The 18791-nt window shown below is 63.9% G+C and overlaps 1 protein-coding gene across 2 annotated transcripts in view; it reads left to right on the forward strand.

Annotated features, from left to right (window-relative positions):
• The window catches only part of si:ch211-107o10.3 (uncharacterized protein LOC407663 homolog), a 37169-nt gene that overhangs the window by 188 nt on the left and 18190 nt on the right, over positions 1 to 18791 (forward strand). The gene's annotated exons all lie outside the window — the stretch shown is intronic.

The raw sequence follows: 18791 nt of genomic DNA on the forward strand, positions 1-18791 counted from the left end.
TATTAAAGGTGGTTACGGGACCTCGGGGTCGCGTTCAGTTCGGGTTTAGAAAAACCGTATGAAAATCACTGTGGAAAATAACTTCGAACACTTGGAACGCGAAATGTTCGTGAGAAAATCAGAGATTATGGGGCTGGAGGTAATTTTTGGAGTTTAAAAAGGTTAAATTTAAGCGCGTATTGGAGTAAGTTATGAGTATTAAAAGCGGGAAAGAGAGAGGGAGCGTTGGGAGGGGGTGTGTGTGTGTTGGGAGGGGGAGGGGGGTGTGTGTGTGTTGGGAGGGGGAGGGGGGTGTGTGTGTGTTGGGAGGGGGAGGGGGGTGTGTGTGTGTTGGGAGGGGGAGGGGGGTGTGTGTGTGTTGGGAGGGGGAGGGGGGAGAGAGTTGGGGGAGGGGGTGGGTTGGGGGAGGGGGAGGGAGAGGGTTTGGTGGGGGGGGGTGTTGGTTGGGTGGGGAGGCAGACGGGGTTGGGGAGTGAGGGGTTTGGGGAGGGAGGCGGGGTTGGGGAGGGAGCAAATTGGGGAGCGAGTTGGGGAGGGGCGGAGAGAGTTGGGGAGAGGGGACTGGGTTGGCGAGGGGGTTGGGGAGGGGCTTGGAGGGGTTTGGAGAGAGTTGGGGATGGAAGGAGAGGGTTTGGTAGAGAGTTGGGGAGGGGATTTGGGGAGGTAGGGAGATGGGGTTGGGGAGGGTGTTGGGTAGGGAGGGAGAGGGTTGGGAAGGATGTTGTGGAGGGAGGGAGAGGGTTGGGGAGGGGGTTGGGGAGAGGGTTGGGGAGGGAGGGAGAGAGTTGGGGAGGGAGGGAGTGGATTGTGGAGAGAGTTGGAGAGGGAGATGGTTGGGGAGAGAGTTGGGTAGTGGGGGAGAGGGTTGGGGAGGGGCTTGTGTTGGGGGGAAGGGGTTGGGGAGGGGGTGGGGGGGAAAGGGATGGGGAGGGAGAGGGATGGGGAGAGGGTTGGGGAGGGAGGGAGATGGGGTTGGGGAGAGGGATGGGGAGGGAGGGAGATGGGGTTGGGGAGAGGGATGGGGAGGGAGGGAGATGGGGTTGGGGAGAGGGTTGGGGAGGGAGGGAGATGGGGTTGGGGAGAGGGATGGGGAGGGAGGGAGATGGGGTTGGGGAGAGGGTTGGGGAGAGGGATGGGGAGGGAGGGAGATGGGGTTGGGGAGAGGGATGGGGAGGGAGGGAGATGGGGTTGGGGAGAGGGATGGGGAGGGAGGGAGATGGGGTTGGGGAGAGGGATGGGGAGGGAGGGAGATGGGGTTGGGGAGAGGGATGGGGAGGGAGGGAGATGGGGTTGGGGAGAGGGATGGGGAGGGAGGGAGATGGGGTTGGGGGAGAGGGATGGGGAGGGAGGGAGATGGGGTTGGGGAGAGGGATGGGGAGGGAGGGAGATGGGGTTGGGGAGAGGGATGGGGAGGGAGGGAGATGGGGTTGGGGAGAGGGATGGGGAGGGAGGGAGATGGGGTTGGGGAGAGGGATGGGGAGGGAGGGAGATGGGGTTGGGGAGCGGGATGGGAGGGAGGGAGATGGGGTTGGGGAGAGGGATGGGGAGGGAGGGAGATGGGGTTGGGGAGAGGGATGGGGAGGGAGGGAGATGGGGTTGGGGAGAGGGATGGGGAGGGAGGGAGATGGGGTTGGGGAGAGGGATGGGGAGGGAGGGAGATGGGGTTGGGAGAGGGATGGGAGGGAGGAGATGGGGTGGGGAGAGATGGGGAGGAGGGAGAGGGGATGGGGAGGGAGGGAGATGGGGTTGGGGAGAGGGATGGGGAGGGAGGGAGATGGGGTTGGGGAGAGGGATGGGGAGGGAGGGGGATGGGGTTGGGGAGAGGGATGGGGAGGGAGGGGAGATGGGGTTGGGGAGAGGGATGGGAGGGAGGGAGATGGGGTTGGGGAGAGGGATGGGGAGGGAGGGAGATGGGGTTGGGGAGAGGGATGGGGAGGGAGGGAGATGGGTTGGGGAGAGGGATGGGGAGGGAGGGAGATGGGGTTGGGGAGAGGATGGGGAGGGAGGGAGATGGGGTTGGGGAGAGGGATGGGGAGGGAGGGAGATGGGGTTGGGGAGAGGGATGGGGAGGGAGGGAGATGGGGTTGGGGAGAGGGATGGGGAGGGAGGGAGATGGGGTTGGGGAGAGGGATGGGGAGGGAGGGAGATGGGGTTGGGGAGAGGGATGGGGAGGGAGGGAGATGGGGTTGGGGAGAGGGATGGGGAGGGAGGGAGATGGGGTTGGGGAGAGGGATGGGGAGGGAGGGAGATGGGGTTGGGGAGAGGGATGGGGAGGGAGGGAGATGGGGTTGGGGAGAGGGATGGGGAGGGAGGGAGATGGGGTTGGGGAGAGGGATGGGGAGGGAGGGAGATGGGGTTGGGGAGAGGGATGGGGAGGGAGGGAGATGGGGTTGGGGAGAGGGATGGGGAGGGAGGGAGATGGGGTTGGGGAGAGGGATGGGGAGGGAGGGAGATGGGGTTGGGGAGAGGGATGGGGAGGGAGGGAGATGGGGTTGGGGAGAGGGATGGGGAGGGAGGGAGATGGGGTTGGGGAGAGGGATGGGGAGGGAGGGAGATGGGGTTGGGGAGAGGGATGGGGAGGGAGGGAGATGGGGTTGGGGAGAGGGATGGGGAGGGAGGGAGATGGGGTTGGGGAGAGGGATGGGGAGGGAGGGAGATGGGGTTGGGGAGAGGGATGGGGAGGGAGGGAGATGGGGTTGGGGAGAGGGATGGGGAGGGAGGGAGATGGGGTTGGGGAGAGGGATGGGGAGGGAGGGAGATGGGGTTGGGGAGAGGGATGGGGAGGGAGGGAGATGGGGTTGGGGAGAGGGATGGGGAGGGAGGGAGATGGGGTTGGGGAGAGGGATGGGGAGGGAGGGAGATGGGGTTGGGGAGAGGGATGGGGAGGGAGGGAGATGGGGTTGGGGAGAGGGATGGGGAGGGAGGGAGATGGGGTTGGGGAGAGGGATGGGGAGGGAGGGAGATGGGGTTGGGGAGAGGGATGGGGAGGGAGGGAGATGGGGTTGGGGAGAGGGATGGGGAGGGAGGGAGATGGGGTTGGGGAGAGGGATGGGGAGGGAGGGAGATGGGGTTGGGGAGAGGGATGGGGAGGGAGGGAGATGGGGTTGGGGAGAGGGATGGGGAGGGAGGGAGATGGGGTTGGGGAGAGGGATGGGGAGGGAGGGAGATGGGGTTGGGGAGAGGGATGGGGAGGGAGGGAGATGGGGTTGGGGAGAGGGATGGGGAGGGAGGGAGATGGGGTTGGGGAGAGGGATGGGGAGGGAGGGAGATGGGTTGGGGAGAGGGAAGGGAGGGAGGGAGATGGGGTTGGGGAGAGGGATGGGGAGGGAGGGAGATGGGGTTGGGGAGAGGGATGGGGAGGGAGGGAGATGGGGTTGGGGAGAGGGATGGGGAGGGAGGGAGATGGGGTTGGGGAGAGGGATGGGGAGGGAGGGAGATGGGGTTGGGGAGAGGGATGGGGAGGGAGGGAGATGGGGTTGGGGAGAGGGATGGGGAGGGAGGGAGATGGGGTTGGGGAGAGGGATGGGGAGGGAGGGAGATGGGGTTGGGGAGAGGGATGGGGAGGGAGGGAGATGGGGTTGGGGAGAGGGATGGGGAGGGAGGGAGATGGGGTTGGGGAGAGGGATGGGGAGGGAGGGAGATGGGGTTGGGGAGAGGGATGGGGAGGGAGGGAGATGGGGTTGGGGAGAGGGATGGGGAGGGAGGGAGATGGGGTTGGGGAGAGGGATGGGGAGGGAGGGAGATGGGGTTGGGGAGAGGGATGGGGAGGGAGGGAGATGGGGTTGGGGAGAGGGATGGGGAGGGAGGGAGATGGGGTTGGGGAGAGGGATGGGGAGGGAGGGAGATGGGGTTGGGGAGAGGGATGGGGAGGGAGGGAGATGGGGTTGGGGAGAGGGATGGGGAGGGAGGGAGATGGGGTTGGGGAGAGGGATGGGGAGGGAGGGAGATGGGGTTGGGGAGAGGGATGGGGAGGGAGGGAGATGGGGTTGGGGAGAGGGATGGGGAGGGAGGGAGATGGGGTTGGGGAGAGGGATGGGGAGGGAGGGAGATGGGGTTGGGGAGAGGGATGGGGAGGGAGGGAGATGGGGTTGGGGAGAGGGATGGGGAGGGAGGGAGATGGGGTTGGGGAGAGGGATGGGGAGGGAGGGAGATGGGGTTGGGGAGAGGGATGGGGAGGGAGGGAGATGGGGTTGGGGAGAGGGATGGGGAGGGAGGGAGATGGGGTTGGGGAGAGGGATGGGGAGGGAGGGAGATGGGGTTGGGGAGAGGGATGGGGAGGGAGGGAGATGGGGTTGGGGAGAGGGATGGGGAGGGAGGGAGATGGGGTTGGGCAGGGGGAGGGTTGGGCAGGGGGAGGGTTGGGTGGGGCGGACGGGGTTGGGGAGGGAGGCGGGGGTTTGGGGAGAGAGCAAATTGGGGAGAGAGCGAATTGGCGGAGAGTTGGGGAGGGGAGAATGCGTTGGGGAGGGGCTTGGAGGGGTTTGGAGAGGGGGTTGGGGAGGGAAGGAGAGGGTTGGGGAGGGAGTTGGGGATGGAAGGAGAGGGTTGGGTAGAGAGTTGGGGAGGGAGGCAGAGGGTTGGGGAGGTAGGGAGATGGGGTTGGGGAGGGAGGGAGAAGGTTGGGGAGGGTGTTGAGGGTGGGAGAGGGTTGGGAAGGATGTTGTGGAGGGAGGGAAAGGGTTGGGGAGGGAGTTGGGGAGGGGGGAGGGGGTTGGGGCGGGCGTTGGGGAGGGAGAGAGTTGGGGAGGGAGGGAGTGGATTGTGGAGAGAGTTGGGGAGGGAGATGGTTGGGGAGGGAGGGAGAGGGTTGGGGAGAGAGTTGGGTCGTGGGGGAGAGGGTTGGGGAGGGGCTTGTGTTGAGAAGGGGTTGGAGAGGGGGGGTGGGGGGGGAAAGGGGTTTGGGGAGAGGGAGGGAGATGGGGATGGGGAGAGGGAGGGAGATGGGGTTGGGGAGGGAGTTGTGGAGGGAGAGGGTTGGGGAGGGAGTTGTGGAGGGAGGGAGAGTGTTGGGGAGGGAGGGAGTGGAGAAGGAGGGGGGAGGGTGGGAGGGTGGGGGAGGCGGGAGGGGGTTGGGGAGGGGGGAGGAAGTTGGGGTGGGGGAGGGGGTTGGGGTGGGGGTTGGGCTGGGAGGGAGGGAGTTGGGGAGGGGGGTGGGGGAGGGGGATGGGGGAGGGGGGTGGAGGAGGGGGAGGGGGGTGGGGGAGGAGGAGGGGGTTGGGGAGGGGGAGGGGGGGTTGGGGAGGGGGGGTTGGGGAGGGGGAGGGGGGGTTGGGGTGGGGGTTGGGGAGGGAGGGATGGGGTGGGGGTTGGGGAGGGAGGGGGTTGGGGAGGGCGGGAGTTGGGGAGAGGTTTGGGGAGGGAGGGTGGGGGTTGGGGAGAGAGTTGGGGAGGGAGGGGGTTGGGGAGAGAGTTGGGGAGGGAGGGGGTTGGGGAGAGAGTTGGGGAGGGAGGGGGTTGGGGAGAGAGTTGGGGAGGGAGGGGGTTGGGGAGAGAGTTGGGGAGGGAGGGGGTTGGGGAGAGAGTTGGGGAGGGAGGGGGTTGGGGAGAGAGTTGGGGAGGGTTGGGGAGGGAGTTGGAGAGGCTTGGGGAGGGAGTTGGAGAGGGTTGGGGAGGGAGTTGGAGAGGCTTGGGGAGGGAGTTGGAGAGGGTTGGGGAGGGAGTTGGAGCGGGTTGGGGAGGGAGTTGGAGCGGGTTGGGGAGGGAGTTGGAGCGGGTTGGGGAGGGAGTTGGAGAGGGTTGGGGAGGGAGTTGGAGAGGGTTGGGGAGGGAGTTGGAGAGGGTTGGGGAGGGAGTTGGAGAGGGTTGGGGAGGGAGTTGGAGAGGGTTGGGGAGGGGGTTGGGGAGGGAGTTGGAGAGGGTTGGGGAGGGAGTTGGAGAGGGTTGGGGAGGGAGTTGGAGAGGGTTGGGGAGGGAGTTGGAGAGGGTTGGGGAGGGAGTTGGAGAGGGTTGGGGAGGGAGTTGGAGAGGGTTGGGGAGGGAGTTGGAGAGGGTTGGGGAGGGAGTTGGAGAGGGTTGGGGAGGGAGTTGGAGAGGGTTGGGGAGGGAGTTGGAGAGGGTTGGGGAGGGAGTTGGAGAGGGTTGGGGAGGGAGTTGGAGAGGGTTGGGGAGGGAGTTGGAGAGGGTTGGGGAGGGAGTTGGAGAGGGTTGGGGAGGGAGTTGGAGAGGGTTGGGGAGGGAGTTGGAGAGGGTTGGGGAGGGAGTTGGAGAGGGTTGGGGAGGGAGTTGGAGAGGGTTGGGGAGGGAGTTGGAGAGGGTTGGGGAGGGAGTTGGAGAGGGTTGGGGAGGGAGTTGGAGAGGGTTGGGGAGGGAGTTGGAGAGGGTTGGGGAGGGAGTTGGAGAGGGTTGGGGAGGGAGTTGGAGAGGGTTGGGGAGGGAGTTGGGGAGGGAGTTGGGGAGGGAGTTGGGGAGGGAGTTGGGGAGGGTTGGGGAGGGAGTTGGGGAGGGAGTTGGGGAGGGTTGGGGAGGAGTTGGGAGGAGTTGGGGAGGGTTCGGGAGAGGGTTGGGGCGGGAGGGAGAGGGTTGGGGCGGGAGGGAGAGGGTTGGGGCGGGAGGGAGAGGGTTGGGGCGGGAGGGAGAGGGTTGGGGCGGGAGGGAGAGGGTTGGGGAGGGAGGGAGAGGGTTGGGGAGGGAGGGAGAGGGTTGGGGAGGGAGTCGTGGAGGGAGGGAGAGGGTTGGGGAGGGAGTCGTGGAGGGAGGGAGAGGGTTGGGGAGGGAGTCGTGGAGGGAGGGAGAGGGTTGGGGAGGGAGTCGTGGAGGGAGGGAGAGGGTTGGGGAGGGAGTCGTGGAGGGAGGGAGAGGGTTGGGGAGGGAGTCGTGGAGGGAGGGAGAGGGTTGGGGAGGGAGTCGTGGAGGGAGGGAGAGGGTTGGGGAGGGAGTCGTGGAGGGAGGGAGAGGGTTGGGGAGGGAGTCGTGGAGGGAGGGAGAGGGTGGGGAGGGAGTCGTGGAGGGAGGGAGAGGGTGGGGGAGGGAGTCGTGGAGGGAGGGAGAGGGTGGGGGAGGGAGTCGTGGAGGGAGGGAGAGGGTGGGGGAGGGAGTCGTGGAGGGAGGGAGAGGGTGGGGGAGGGAGTCGTGGAGGGAGGGAGAGGGTGGGGGAGGGAGTCGTGGAGGGAGGGAGAGGGTGGGGGAGGGAGTCGTGGAGGGAGGGAGAGGGTGGGGGAGGGAGAGGGTGGGGGAGGGAGAGGGTGGGGGAGGGAGAGGGTGGGGGAGGGAGAGGGTGGGGGAGGGAGAGGGTGGGGGAGGGAGAGGGTGGGGGAGGGAGAGGGTTGGGGAGGGTGGGGGAGGGAGAGGGTTGGGGAGGGTGGGGGAGGGAGAGGGTTGGGGAGGGTGGGGGAGGGAGAGGGTTGGGGAGGGAGGGGAAGGGAGAGGGTTGGGGAGGGAGGGAGAGGGTTGGGGAGGGAGGGAGAGGGTTGGGGAGGGAGGGAGAGGGTTGGGGAGGGAGGGAGAGGGTTGGGGAGGGAGGGAGAGGGTTGGGGAGGGAGGGAGAGGGTTGGGGAGGGAGGGAGAGGGTTGGGGAGGGAGTCGTGGAGGGAGGGAGAGGGTTGGGGAGGGAGTCGTGGAGGGAGGGAGAGGGTTGGGGAGGGAGTCGTGGAGGGAGGGAGAGGGTTGGGGAGGGAGTCGTGGAGGGAGGGAGAGGGTGGGGGAGGGAGTCGTGGAGGGAGGGAGAGGGTGGGGGAGGGAGAGGGTTGGGGAGGGAGTCGTGGAGGGAGGGAGAGGGTTGTGGAGGGAGGGGGAGGGAGAAGGTTGGGGAGGGAGAAGGTTGGGGAGGGAGAGGGTTGGGGAGGGAGGGGGAGGGAGAGGGTTGGGGAGGGAGGGGGAGGGAGAGGGTTGGGGAGGGAGGGGAAGGGAGAGGGTTGGGGAGGGAGGGGGAGGGAGAGGGTTATGGAGGGAGGGGGAGGGAGAGGGTTGGGGAGGGAGGGGGAGGGAGAGGGTTGGGGAGGGAGGGGGAGGGAGAGGGTTGGGGAGGGAGGGGGAGGGAGAGGGTTGGGGAGGGAGAGGGTTGTGGAGGGTTGGGGCGGGAGAGGGTTGTGGAGGGTTGGGGAGGGAGAGGGTTGGGGAGGGTTGGGGAGGGAGAGGGTTGGGGAGGGTTGGGGAGGGAGAGGGTTGTGGAGGGTTGGGGAGGGAGAGGGTTGTGGAGGGTTGGGGAGGGAGAGGGTTGTGGAGGGAGGGGGAGGGAGAGGGTTGTGGAGGGAGGGGGAGGGAGAGGGTTGTGGAGGGAGGGGGAGGGAGAGGGTTGTGGAGTGAGGGGGAGGGAGAGGGTTGTGGAGGGAGGGGGAGGGAGAGGGTTGTGGAGGGAGGGGGAGGGAGAGGGTTGTGGAGGGAGGGGGAGGGAGAGGGTTGTGGAGGGAGGGGGAGGGAGAGGGTTGTGGAGGGAGGGGGAGGGAGAGGGTTGTGGAGGGAGGGGGAGGGAGAGGGTTGTGGAGGGAGGGGGAGGGAGAGGGTTGTGGAGGGAGGGGGAGGGAGAGGGTTGTGGAGGGAGGGGGAGGGAGAGGGTTGTGGAGGGAGGGGGAGGGAGAGGGTTGTGGAGGGAGGGGGAGGGAGAGGGTTGTGGAGGGAGGGGGAGGGAGAGGGTTGGGGAGGGAGGGGGAGGGAGAGGGTTGGGGAGGGAGGGGGAGGGAGAGGGTTGGGGAGGGAGGGGGAGGGAGAGGGTTGGGGAGGGTTGGGGAGGGAGAGGGTTGGGGAGGGAGGGGGTTGGGGAGGGAGGGGAAGGGAGAGGGTTGGGGAGGGAGAGGGTTGGGGAGGGAGGGGGAGGGGGAGGGTTGGGGAGGGAGGGGGAGGGAGAGGGTTGGGGAGGGAGGGGGAGGGAGAGGGTTGGGGAGGGAGGGGGAGGGAGAGGGTTGGGGAGGGAGGGGGAGGGAGAGGGTTGGGGAGGGAGGGGGAGGGAGAGGGTGGTGGAGGGAGGGGGAGGGAGAGGGTGGTGGAGGGAGGGGGAGGGGGAGGGAGAGGGTGGTGGAGGGTGGGGGAGGGGGAGGGTGGTGGAGGGAGGGGGCGGGAGAGGGTGGTGGAGGGAGAGGGAGGGAGGGGGAGGGAGAGGGTGGTGGAGGGAGGGGGAGGGAGAGGGTGGTGGAGGGAGGGGGAGGGAGAGGGTGGTGGAGGGAGGGGGAGGGAGGGGGAGGGAGAGGGTGGTGGAGGGAGGGGGAGGGAGAGGGTGGTGGAGGGAGGGGGAGGGAGAGGGTGGTGGAGGGAGGGGGAGGGAGAGGGTGGTGGAGGGAGGGGGAGGGAGAGGGTGGTGGAGGGAGGGGGAGGGAGAGGGTGGTGGAGGGAGGGGGAGGGAGAGGGTGGTGGAGGGAGGGGGAGGGAGAGGGTGGTGGAGGGAGGGGGAGGGAGAGGGTGGTGGAGGGAGGGGGAGGGAGAGGGTGGTGGGGGGAGGGGGAGGGAGAGGGTGGTGGGGGGAGGGGGAGGGAGAGGGTGGTGGAGGGTTGGGGAGGGAGAGGGTTGGGGAGGGAGGGGGTTGGGGAGGGAGGGGAAGGGAGAGGGAGGGGGAGGGAGAGGGTTGGGGAGGGAGGGGGAGGGAGAGGGTTGGGGAGGGAGGGGGAGGGAGAGGGTTGGGGAGGGAGGGGGAGGGAGAGGGTTGGGGAGGGAGGGGGAGGGAGAGGGTTGGGGAGGGAGGGGAAGGGAGAGGGTTGGGGAGGGAGGGGAAGGGAGAGGGTTGGGGAGGGAGGGGGAGGGAGAGGGTTGGGGGAGGGAGGGAGGAGGGAGGGAGAGGGTTGGGGAGGGAGGGGGAGGGAGAGGGTTGGGGAGGGAGGGGGAGGGAGAGGGTTGGGGAGGGAGGGGGAGGGAGAGGGTTGGGGAGGGAGGGGGAGGGAGAGGGTTGGGGAGGGAGGGGGAGGGAGAGGGTTGGGGAGGGTTGGGGAGGGAGAGGGTTGGGGAGGGAGGGGGAGGGAGAGGGTTGGGGAGGGAGTGGGAGGGAGAGGGTTGGGGAGGGAGTGGGAGGGAGAGGGTTGGGGAGGGAGGGGGAGGGAGAGGGTTGGGGAGGGAGGGGGAGGGAGAGGGTGGTGGAGGGGGAGGGAGAGGGTGGTGGAGGGGGAGGGAGAGGGTGGTGGAGGGAGGGGGAGGGAGGGAGAGGGTGGTGGAGGGAGGGGGAGGGAGAGGGTGGTGGAGGGAGGGGGAGGGAGGGGGAGGGAGAGGGTGGTGGAGGGAGGGGGAGGGAGAGGGTGGTGGAGGGAGGGGGAGGGAGAGGGTGGTGGAGGGAGGGGGAGGGAGAGGGTGGTGGAGGGAGGGGGAGGGAGAGGGTGGTGGAGGGTGGTGGAGGGAGAGGGTGGTGGAGGGAGAGGGTGGTGGAGGGAGAGGGTGGTGGAGGGAGAGGGTGGTGGAGGGAGAGGGTGGTGGAGGGAGAGGGTGGTGGAGGGAGAGGGTGGTGGAGGGAGAGGGTGGTGGAGGGAGAGGGTGGTGGAGGGAGAGGGTGGTGGAGGGAGAGGGTGGTGGAGGGAGAGGGTGGTGGAGGGAGGGGGAGGGAGAGGGTGGTGGAGGGAGGGGGAGGGAGAGGGTGGTGGAGGGAGGGGGAGGGAGAGGGTGGTGGAGGGAGGGGGAGGGAGAGGGTGGTGGAGGGAGGGGGAGGGAGAGGGTGGTGGAGGGAGGGGGAGGGAGAGGGTGGTGGAGGGAGGGGGAGGGAGAGGGTGGTGGAGGGAGGGGGAGGGAGAGGGTGGTGGAGGGAGGGGGAGGGAGAGGGTGGTGGAGGGAGGGGGAGGGAGAGGGTGGTGGAGGGAGGGGGAGGGAGAGGGTGGTGGAGGGAGGGGGAGGGAGAGGGTGGTGGAGGGAGGGGGAGGGAGAGGGTGGTGGAGGGAGGGGGAGGGAGAGGGTGGTGGAGGGAGGGGGAGGGAGGGGGAGGGAGAGGGTGGTGGAGGGAGGGGGAGGGAGAGGGTGGTGGAGGGAGGGGGAGGGAGAGGGTGGTGGAGGGAGGGGGAGGGAGAGGGTGGTGGAGGGAGGGGGAGGGAGAGGGTGGTGGAGGGAGGGGGAGGGAGAGGGTGGTGGAGGGAGGGGGAGGGAGAGGGTGGTGGAGGGAGGGGGAGGGAGAGGGTGGTGGAGGGAGGGGGAGGGAGAGTGTGGTGGAGGGAGGGGGAGGGAGAGTGTGGTGGAGGGAGGGGGAGGGAGAGTGTGGTGGAGGGAGGGGGAGGGAGAGTGTGGTGGAGGGAGGGGGAGGGAGAGTGTGGTGGAGGGAGGGGGAGGGAGAGGGTGGTGGAGGGAGGGGGAGGGAGTTGTGGAGGGAGGGAGTTGTGGAGGGAGGGAGTTGTGGTGGGAGGGAGTTGTGGAGGGAGGGAGGGTTGGGGAGGGAGTTGTGGAGGGAGGGAGGGTTGGGGAGGGAGTTGTGGAGGGAGGGAGGGTTGGGGAGGGAGTTGTGGAGGGAGGGAGGGTTGGGGAGGGAGTTGTGGAGGGAGGGAGGGTTGGGGAGGGAGTTGTGGAGGGAGGGAGGGTTGGGGAGGGAGTTGTGGAGGGAGGGAGGGTTGGGGAGGGAGTTGTGGAGGGAGGGAGGGTTGGGGGGGGAGTTGTGGAGGGAGGGAGGGTTGGGGGGGGAGTTGTGGAGGGAGGGAGGGTTGGGGAGGGAGTTGTGGAGGGAGGGAGGGTTGGGGAGGGAGTTGTGGAGGGAGGGAGGGTTGGGGAGGGAGTTGTGGAGGGAGGGAGGGTTGGGGAGGGAGTTGTGGAGGGAGGGAGGGTTGGGGAGGGAGTTGTGGAGGGAGGGAGGGTTGGGGAGGGAGTTGTGGAGGGAGGGAGGGTTGGGGAGGGAGTTGTGGAGGGAGGGAGGGTTGGGGAGGGACGGGGGAGAGTGTAGGTTGGGGTTTGGTTTGGGGAGGGAGGGATTTGGGGAGAGGGTTGGGGAGGGAGAGGGAGGGATTTGGGGAGAGGGTTGGGGAGGGAGAGGGAGGGAGTTGGGGAGAGGGTTGGGGAGGGAGGGGGTTGGGGTTGGGGAGGGAGAGGGTTGGGGTTTGTGTTGGCGAGGGAGAGGGTTGGCGAGGGAGAGGGTTGGGGAGGGGGTTGGGGTGGGAGTTGGAGAGGGTTGGGGAGGGGGTTGGGGCGGGAGTTGGAGAGGGTTGGGGAGGGGGTTGGGGCAGGAGGGAGAGGGTTGGGGGCCAGACGGTTGGGGGGGAGGTTGTGGGTTGGGGAGGTGGTGGGTTGGAGATGGAGGGAGAGGGTTGGGGGGAGGTTTGGGGAGAGGGTTGGGGGGGTTGTTGGGGGGAGGGGGTGGGTTGGGGAGGGAGGGGGTTGGGGTTTGGGTTGGGGAGGGAAGGGGTTGGGGTTTGTGTTGGGGAGGGAGGGGGTTGGGGAGGGTTGGGGAGAGAGTTGGGGCAGGAGGGAGAGGGTTGGGGGGAGGGTGTGGGTTGGGGAGGTGGTGGGTTGGAGATGGGGGGGAGAGGGTTGGGGGGGTGTTGGGGGGAGGGGGTGGGTTGGGGAGGGAGGGGGTTGGGGAGGGAGGGAGAGTGTTGGCCAGAGGATTGGGGAGGGAGTGGGTTGGGGAGTGAGAGTGAGGGGGTTGGGGCGAGGGTTGGGGAGGGAGGGAGTGGGAGTTAGGCAGGGAAGGAGAGAGTTGGGGAGGGAGGGAGAGGGTCGGGGAGGGAGGGGGTCGGGGAGAGAGTCGGGGAGGGAGGGAGAGTGTTGGCGAGAGGGTTGGGGAGGGAGGGAGAGGGTTGGCCAGAGGATTGGGGAATGAGTGAGGAGGTTGGGGATGGAGTGAGGGAGTTGGGGCGAGGGTTGGGGAGGGAGGGAGAGGGAGTTGGGCAGGGAAGGAGAGAGTTGGGGCGGGAGGGAGAGGGTCGGGGAGAGAGTCGGGGAGGGAGGGGGTCGGGGAGAGGGTTAGCGAGGGGGTTGGGGATGGAGGGAGGGGGTTGGGGAAGGGGACGGTGAGGGAGGGAGGGGGTTGGGGCAAGGGTTGGGGAGGCAGGGAGAGAGTTGGGGCGGGAGGGAGAGTGTCGGGGAGGGTGTGTCGAGGAGGGGGGAGGGTCGGGGAGGGTGTGTCGGGGAGGGGGGAGGGTCGGGGAGGGTGTGTCGGGGAGGGGGGAGGGTCGGGGAGGGAGTGTCGGGGAGGGGGGAGGGTCGGGGAGGGAGGGGGTTGGGACGAGGTTTGGGGAGAGGGTTGTGACGAGGGTCGGGGCGGGAGAGAGAGAGGGTCGGGGCAGGAGGGAGAGGGTAGGGGCGGGAGTTGGGGACGGGGGAAGGGTGTGAGTTGGGGCGGGAGTTGGAGATCGAGGGAGGGAGTTGGGGAGGGTGTAGGGGAGGGGGGAAGTTGGGGAGGGAGTTGGAGATGGAGGGAGGGGGTTGGGGGGAGGGAGGGAGAGGGTTGGGGCGAGGGTGGGTTGCGGAGGGTGTAGGGGAGGGGGTGGGTCGGGGAGACGGTTGGGGAGGGTGTTGGGACGAGGGTTTGGGAGGGAGGGAGAGGTTTGGGGAGGGTGTTGGGACGAGGGTTGGGGAGAGGGATTGGGCGGGAGGGAGAGGGTTGGGGAGGGGGTTTGGGGAGGGTGTTGGGGCTAGAATTGGGGAGGGAGGGTGGGAGAGGGTTGGGGAGAGAGTTGGGGAGGCAGGGAGAGGGTTGTGGAAGGGGTTGGGGAGGGAGGGAAAGGGTTGGAGATGGGGGGGAGAGGGTTGGGGAGAGAGTTGGGGAGGGAGGGAGAGGGTTGTGGCGGGTTGGGGGGAGGGTTGGAGAGGGTTGGGGGTGGGTTGGGGAGGGTTGGGGAGGGGAGGGGGGAGTGTGTAGGGGGTTGGGGAGGGAGTTGGGGAAGGAGTGAGGGAGGGGGTTGGAGATGGAGGGAGAGGGTTGGGTCAAGGGTGGGTCGGGGAGGGGGTTGGGACGAGGGTTGGGGAGGGAGGGAGAGGGTTGGGGAGAGAGTCGGGGCGGGAGGGAGTGGGTCGGAGGGCGAGAGGGAGAGGGTCAGGGAGGGGTTTGGGGAGGGTGTTGGGGCTAGAGTTGGGGAGGGAGGGAGAGGGTTGGGAAGAGAGTTGGGGAGGCAGGGAGAGGGTTGTGGAAGGGGTTGGAGGGGGAGTGTTGGGGGGAGTGTTGGGGGGAGTGTTGGGGGGAGTGTTGGGGGGAGTGTTGGGGGGAGTGTTGGGGGGAGTGTTGGGGGGAGTGTTGGGGGGAGTGTTGGGGGGAGTGTTGGGGGGAGTGTTGGGGGGAGTGTTGGGGGGAGTGTTGGGGTTGGAGATGGAGGGAGAGGGTTGGGGCGAGGGTGGGTTGCGGTGGGGGTAGGGGAGGGTGTAGGGGAGGGGGTGGGTCGGGGAGAGGGTTGGGGAGGGGGTGGGTCGGGGAGAGGGTTGGGGAGCGAGGGCGGGGGTTGGGGAGGGAGGGAGAGGGTTGGGGAGGGTGTTGGGATGAGGGTTTGGGAGGGTTGGGGAATGGGTCGGGGCGGGAGGGTCAAGGAGGGAGAGAGTTGGAGAGGGTTGGGGTGGGGTTTGGGGAGGTGGTGGATTGGGGAGGGCATTGGGGAGAGAGAGTTGGGGAGGCAGGGAGAGGGTTGGGGAGGGGGTTGAGGAGAGGGTTGGGGTGGGAGGGAGAGGGTTGTGGAGGGGGTTGGGGGAAGGGATGGAGAGGGTTGGGGGAGGGATGGAGAGGGTTGGAGCGGGAGTTGGGGGGAGTGGTTGGGGAGAGATGGGCAGGAGAGTTGGGGGGGGTGCGATTGGGGGGGCGATGCGGGGGGAGAGTTTGGGGGGGTGGCGATGGGGGGAGAGTTTGGGGGGGCGATGGGGGGGGAGGGAGAAGGGTGGAGGGGAAGTGAGAGGGAGAGTTTTGGTGGGGGGGAGTTGGGGGGGAGGGGGAGTTAGCAAGTTGGGGAGGGAGAGAGCACGAGCGCGAGTTGGGAAGTGGGAGAGGGTGAGTTAGAGAGAGTGTGCCAGTTGGGAAGAGAGAGAGAGAGACTGAGTGCGATTTGGGAAGGGAAGGGGGGGAGAGAGAGAGTGACTGCGAGTGCGAGTTGGGAAGGGGGAGAGAGAGAGTGCGAGTGCACATTGGAAAGGGGGAGAGAGTGTGCGAGTTGGGAAGGGAGAGAGAGAGAGGCGGGGGTACGAGTGTGAGTTGAAAGGGGGAGAGAGAGAGAGGGTACAAGTGCGAGTTGGGAAGGGGGAGAGAGTGCGAGTTGGGAAGGGGGAGAGAGTGCGAGTTGGGAAGGGGGAGAGAGTGCGAGTTGGGAAGGGGGAGAGAGTGCGAGTTGGGAAGGGGGAGAGAGTGCGAGGTGGGAAGGGGGAGAGAGTGCGAGGTGGGAAGGGGGAGAGAGTGCGAGGTGGGAAGGGGGAGAGAGTGCGAGGTGGGAAGGGGGAGAGAGTGCGAGGTGGGAAGGGGGAGAGAGTGCGAGGTGGGAAGGGGGAGAGAGTGCGAGGTGGGAAGGGGGAGAGAGTGCGAGGTGGGAAGGGGGAGAGAGTGCGAGGTGGGAAGGGGGAGAGAGTGCGAGGTGGGAAGGGGGAGAGAGTGCGAGGTGGGAAGGGGGAGAGAGTGCGAGGTGGGAAGGGGGAGAGAGTGCGAGGTGGGAAGGGGGAGAGAGTGCGAGGTGGGAAGGGGGAGAGAGTGCGAGGTGGGAAGGGGGAGAGAGTGCGAGGTGGGAAGGGGGAGAGAGTGCGAGGTGGGAAGGGGGAGAGAGTGCGAGGTGGGAAGGGGGAGAGAGTGCGAGGTGGGAAGGGGGAGAGAGTGCGAGGTGGGAAGGGGGAGAGAGTGCGAGGTGGGAAGGGGGAGAGAGTGCGAGGTGGGAAGGGGGAGAGAGTGCGAGGTGGGAAGGGGGAGAGAGTGCGAGGTGGGAAGGGGGAGAGAGTGCGAGGTGGGAAGGGGGAGAGAGTGCGAGGTGGGAAGGGGGAGAGAGTGCGAGGTGGGAAGGGGGAGAGAGTGCGAGGTGGGAAGGGGGAGAGAGTGCGAGGTGGGAAGGGGGAGAGAGTGCGAGGTGGGAAGGGGGAGAGAGTGCGAGGTGGGAAGGGGGAGAGAGTGCGAGGTGGGAAGGGGGAGAGAGTGCGAGGTGGGAAGGGGGAGAGAGTGCGAGGTGGGAAGGGGGAGATTAATTATTGATGTGGATAGGGTGGAGTTGATAGGATGGTTCCATCTTTTTTCCACCTTTTAACTAACTGCAACAAGTGTTTTGAAGAAATATTTTAACCTTTTGAGTGCTGTGACTCTCAATAGACACAAGACAGGTCTTCTCAAGTTTTAAAAAAGGAAATAATTTTTTCTTGCAAAACGCTCACATTCAAGAAAAGGTGATTACAAAAGAGGTAACAATTTCTTGGATGTTTAAAGAGTCCACAATGTTACTGTTACTTTGGTCTTTGGAGATGGAAGGTGGAAACTTTGCAGGCCTGATTATTTTCAGCAGTGAACCAGAAGAAAATCGAGGATGGAAATTTCTAGTGATGAATTCACAGTGGTCTGCTTCTTGCAACAGCAGGTTTCTGGCTTTGCTCCAGTTGAGATGATGTTGAGCCCATTTAGTAAAGATCCAGCTTGGTTCTTCAAATCAGAAGGTAAAATGATAGCCTCACATCTCTGTTAGTGAACCTCTAGGCAGAGTTCTTCCTTTGCTGGGCGGGATCTCCTCTTTTTGAGACTTTTTGTCTCCCAGACTGAATGACTTTTGGGTGCTTTCCAGATGTGTTCATAAAGTTTTTCGTATTACAGGCTGGTTTCTGTCATGTGGCCATAGTATCAGGAGTCTCGTTGTCCACAAAGATGGTCCCTGACGATGGTCGCATTGCCACACGATGGGAATTAAATCTCAGCCATTTGAATCTCCTTGTGATAAAATGGGTTTGAAGGAAAACCATTCTGCAGAATTCTATTCCACTGCCGCTAAGTCTACATGGTCATTGTACATCAATCTCTGTAGGCATTCAGACCAAAGTAGCTGTTAGATCCACAGGAGAGATCTTTTACATTTTTAATATCTTCTCAGGAGTGTTCTGAATAGGTAATTCACATTTTAATGTCCTGTCCAGATAAGCAGGCTACTCCCAGTCTCGGCAGTTTCATGTATATTTGCAGACAAGCTGGGAGGTCACCTGACCCCTTGACTCCATCTTGTTATAATGCAGATTGTCCATTCTCCATCCTTTTTTTTAAAATCGTGTTCATTTTCCCATAAATTCACAGGCATAACTACACTCAGCAAGAAAGACACATCCATGGCTCACTCGGGAAGTTAGGGATAGCATTAGATTTAAAAGAAGAGGCATACAATATTGCAAAAGACAGTAACACGTCTGAGGATTGGGAGTGTTTTAGAATCAGCAAAAGGCAACCAAAATGTTGATTATAAAAGAATGAGATTAATTAGCCAATAATATAAAAACAGATTGTAAGAGCTTCTATAAGTATATAAAAAGGAAGAGAGTAGCTAAAGTTAATGTTGGTGGATTAGAATCAGAGACAGGAAAAATTATGGGGAATGAGGAAATAACAGAGGCACTGAACAAATATTTTGTCTCCTTGTAGAAGACATAAGTTTCTTTCCAGAAATAGATGGTAGACTAGGGGCTAGAAAAACTGAGGAAATTAGGGAAATTAATGTCAACAGAGAACAAATATTGGCGAAATTCAATGGAGTAAGAAATGTTAACATACAGTTACAGCATGAAATTGGGAGGGCAAATGGCATGTTGACCTTTATTGCAAGGGGATTGGAGTACAGGAATAGAATTGCTAGAATTGTGCACTGTGTTAGTGAGTCCACATCTGGAGTTGTGTGTGTAGTTTGGCCTCCACATTTAGGAACAGATATACTTGCATTGGAGGCATTACACAAAGGTTCACTAAGTTAGTCCCTTGGATGATGGGGTTGTCCTACAATGAGAAGCTTAGCAAATTGAGACTAAAGGCAGACTAGGTGACTTCTTTGCGGAACACTTTTGTTCAAGCCGCAAACATGACCCTGACCTTCCTGTTGTTTGCCATTTCAATTCACTATCTTGCTCTCATGCCCACATTTCTGTCCTTGGCCTGCTGCAATGTTAGTGAAGCTCAATGTACACTGGAGGAACAGCACCTCAACTTCTAATTAGGCACTTTACAGCCTTCTGGACTTAACATAAAGTTCAACAACTCTGTCCTCCATTTTGATCTTTTAATTTTTTTCCTCAATCCCCTACACACCCCACCCCCCTTCCACAGGGTTATCTGTAACTTGTTCTTATGTTTTGCTTTCACAGAGCGCAGATTCTTGTTCTGCTAACACATTCTGCCATATTACATTTATGCCATTAGCACCTTTAGTACTAGTACCTTTAACACCTCTTTAGCCCTTAACACTCCCTTTGCCCTGTGTCCATGACATCTTTGTCAAATCGTTCCTGAGCTCCCACCTATCCCTGACCTCCTATTTTGCTACATCTGCTCCACCACCACCTCTCCCCGCCAACAGTATAAAGTCCATCACATTTCTACCTCTCGTCATCTCCGAAGGAAGAGTCATACGTACTCGGAATGTTAATTCTGTTTCTCTCTCCACAGATGCTGCCAGACCTGTTAAGATTTTCCAGCATTTTCTATTTTTATTATCTGAGCAACTTGGATCCATTTTCTCTGAAGCTGGAGGAATGAAGAGTGGCCTCATTGAAACATACAAAATTCTGAAGGGGCTTGATAGGGTAGATGCTGAGATTGCTTCCACTGGTCGGGGAATCTAAAACGCAGGGGCACAGTTTCAGGATAAGGCACTGATCATTTAGGGCTGAGCTAAGGGGATAATACTTCACTCAACGTGTTGTGCATCTTTGGAATTCTCTGACCCAGAGGGTTGTAGATGCTTCATCAATGACTACATTTAAGGCTGGGATAGACAGATTTTTGGTGTTTTAGGAAATCGAGGGACATGGGGAACAGGCAAGGAAGTGGAGTTAAA

The sequence above is a fragment of the Carcharodon carcharias genome, chromosome 26, assembly GCF_017639515.1.
Source record: "Carcharodon carcharias isolate sCarCar2 chromosome 26, sCarCar2.pri, whole genome shotgun sequence".
Classification (NCBI taxonomy): domain Eukaryota; kingdom Metazoa; phylum Chordata; class Chondrichthyes; order Lamniformes; family Lamnidae; genus Carcharodon; species Carcharodon carcharias.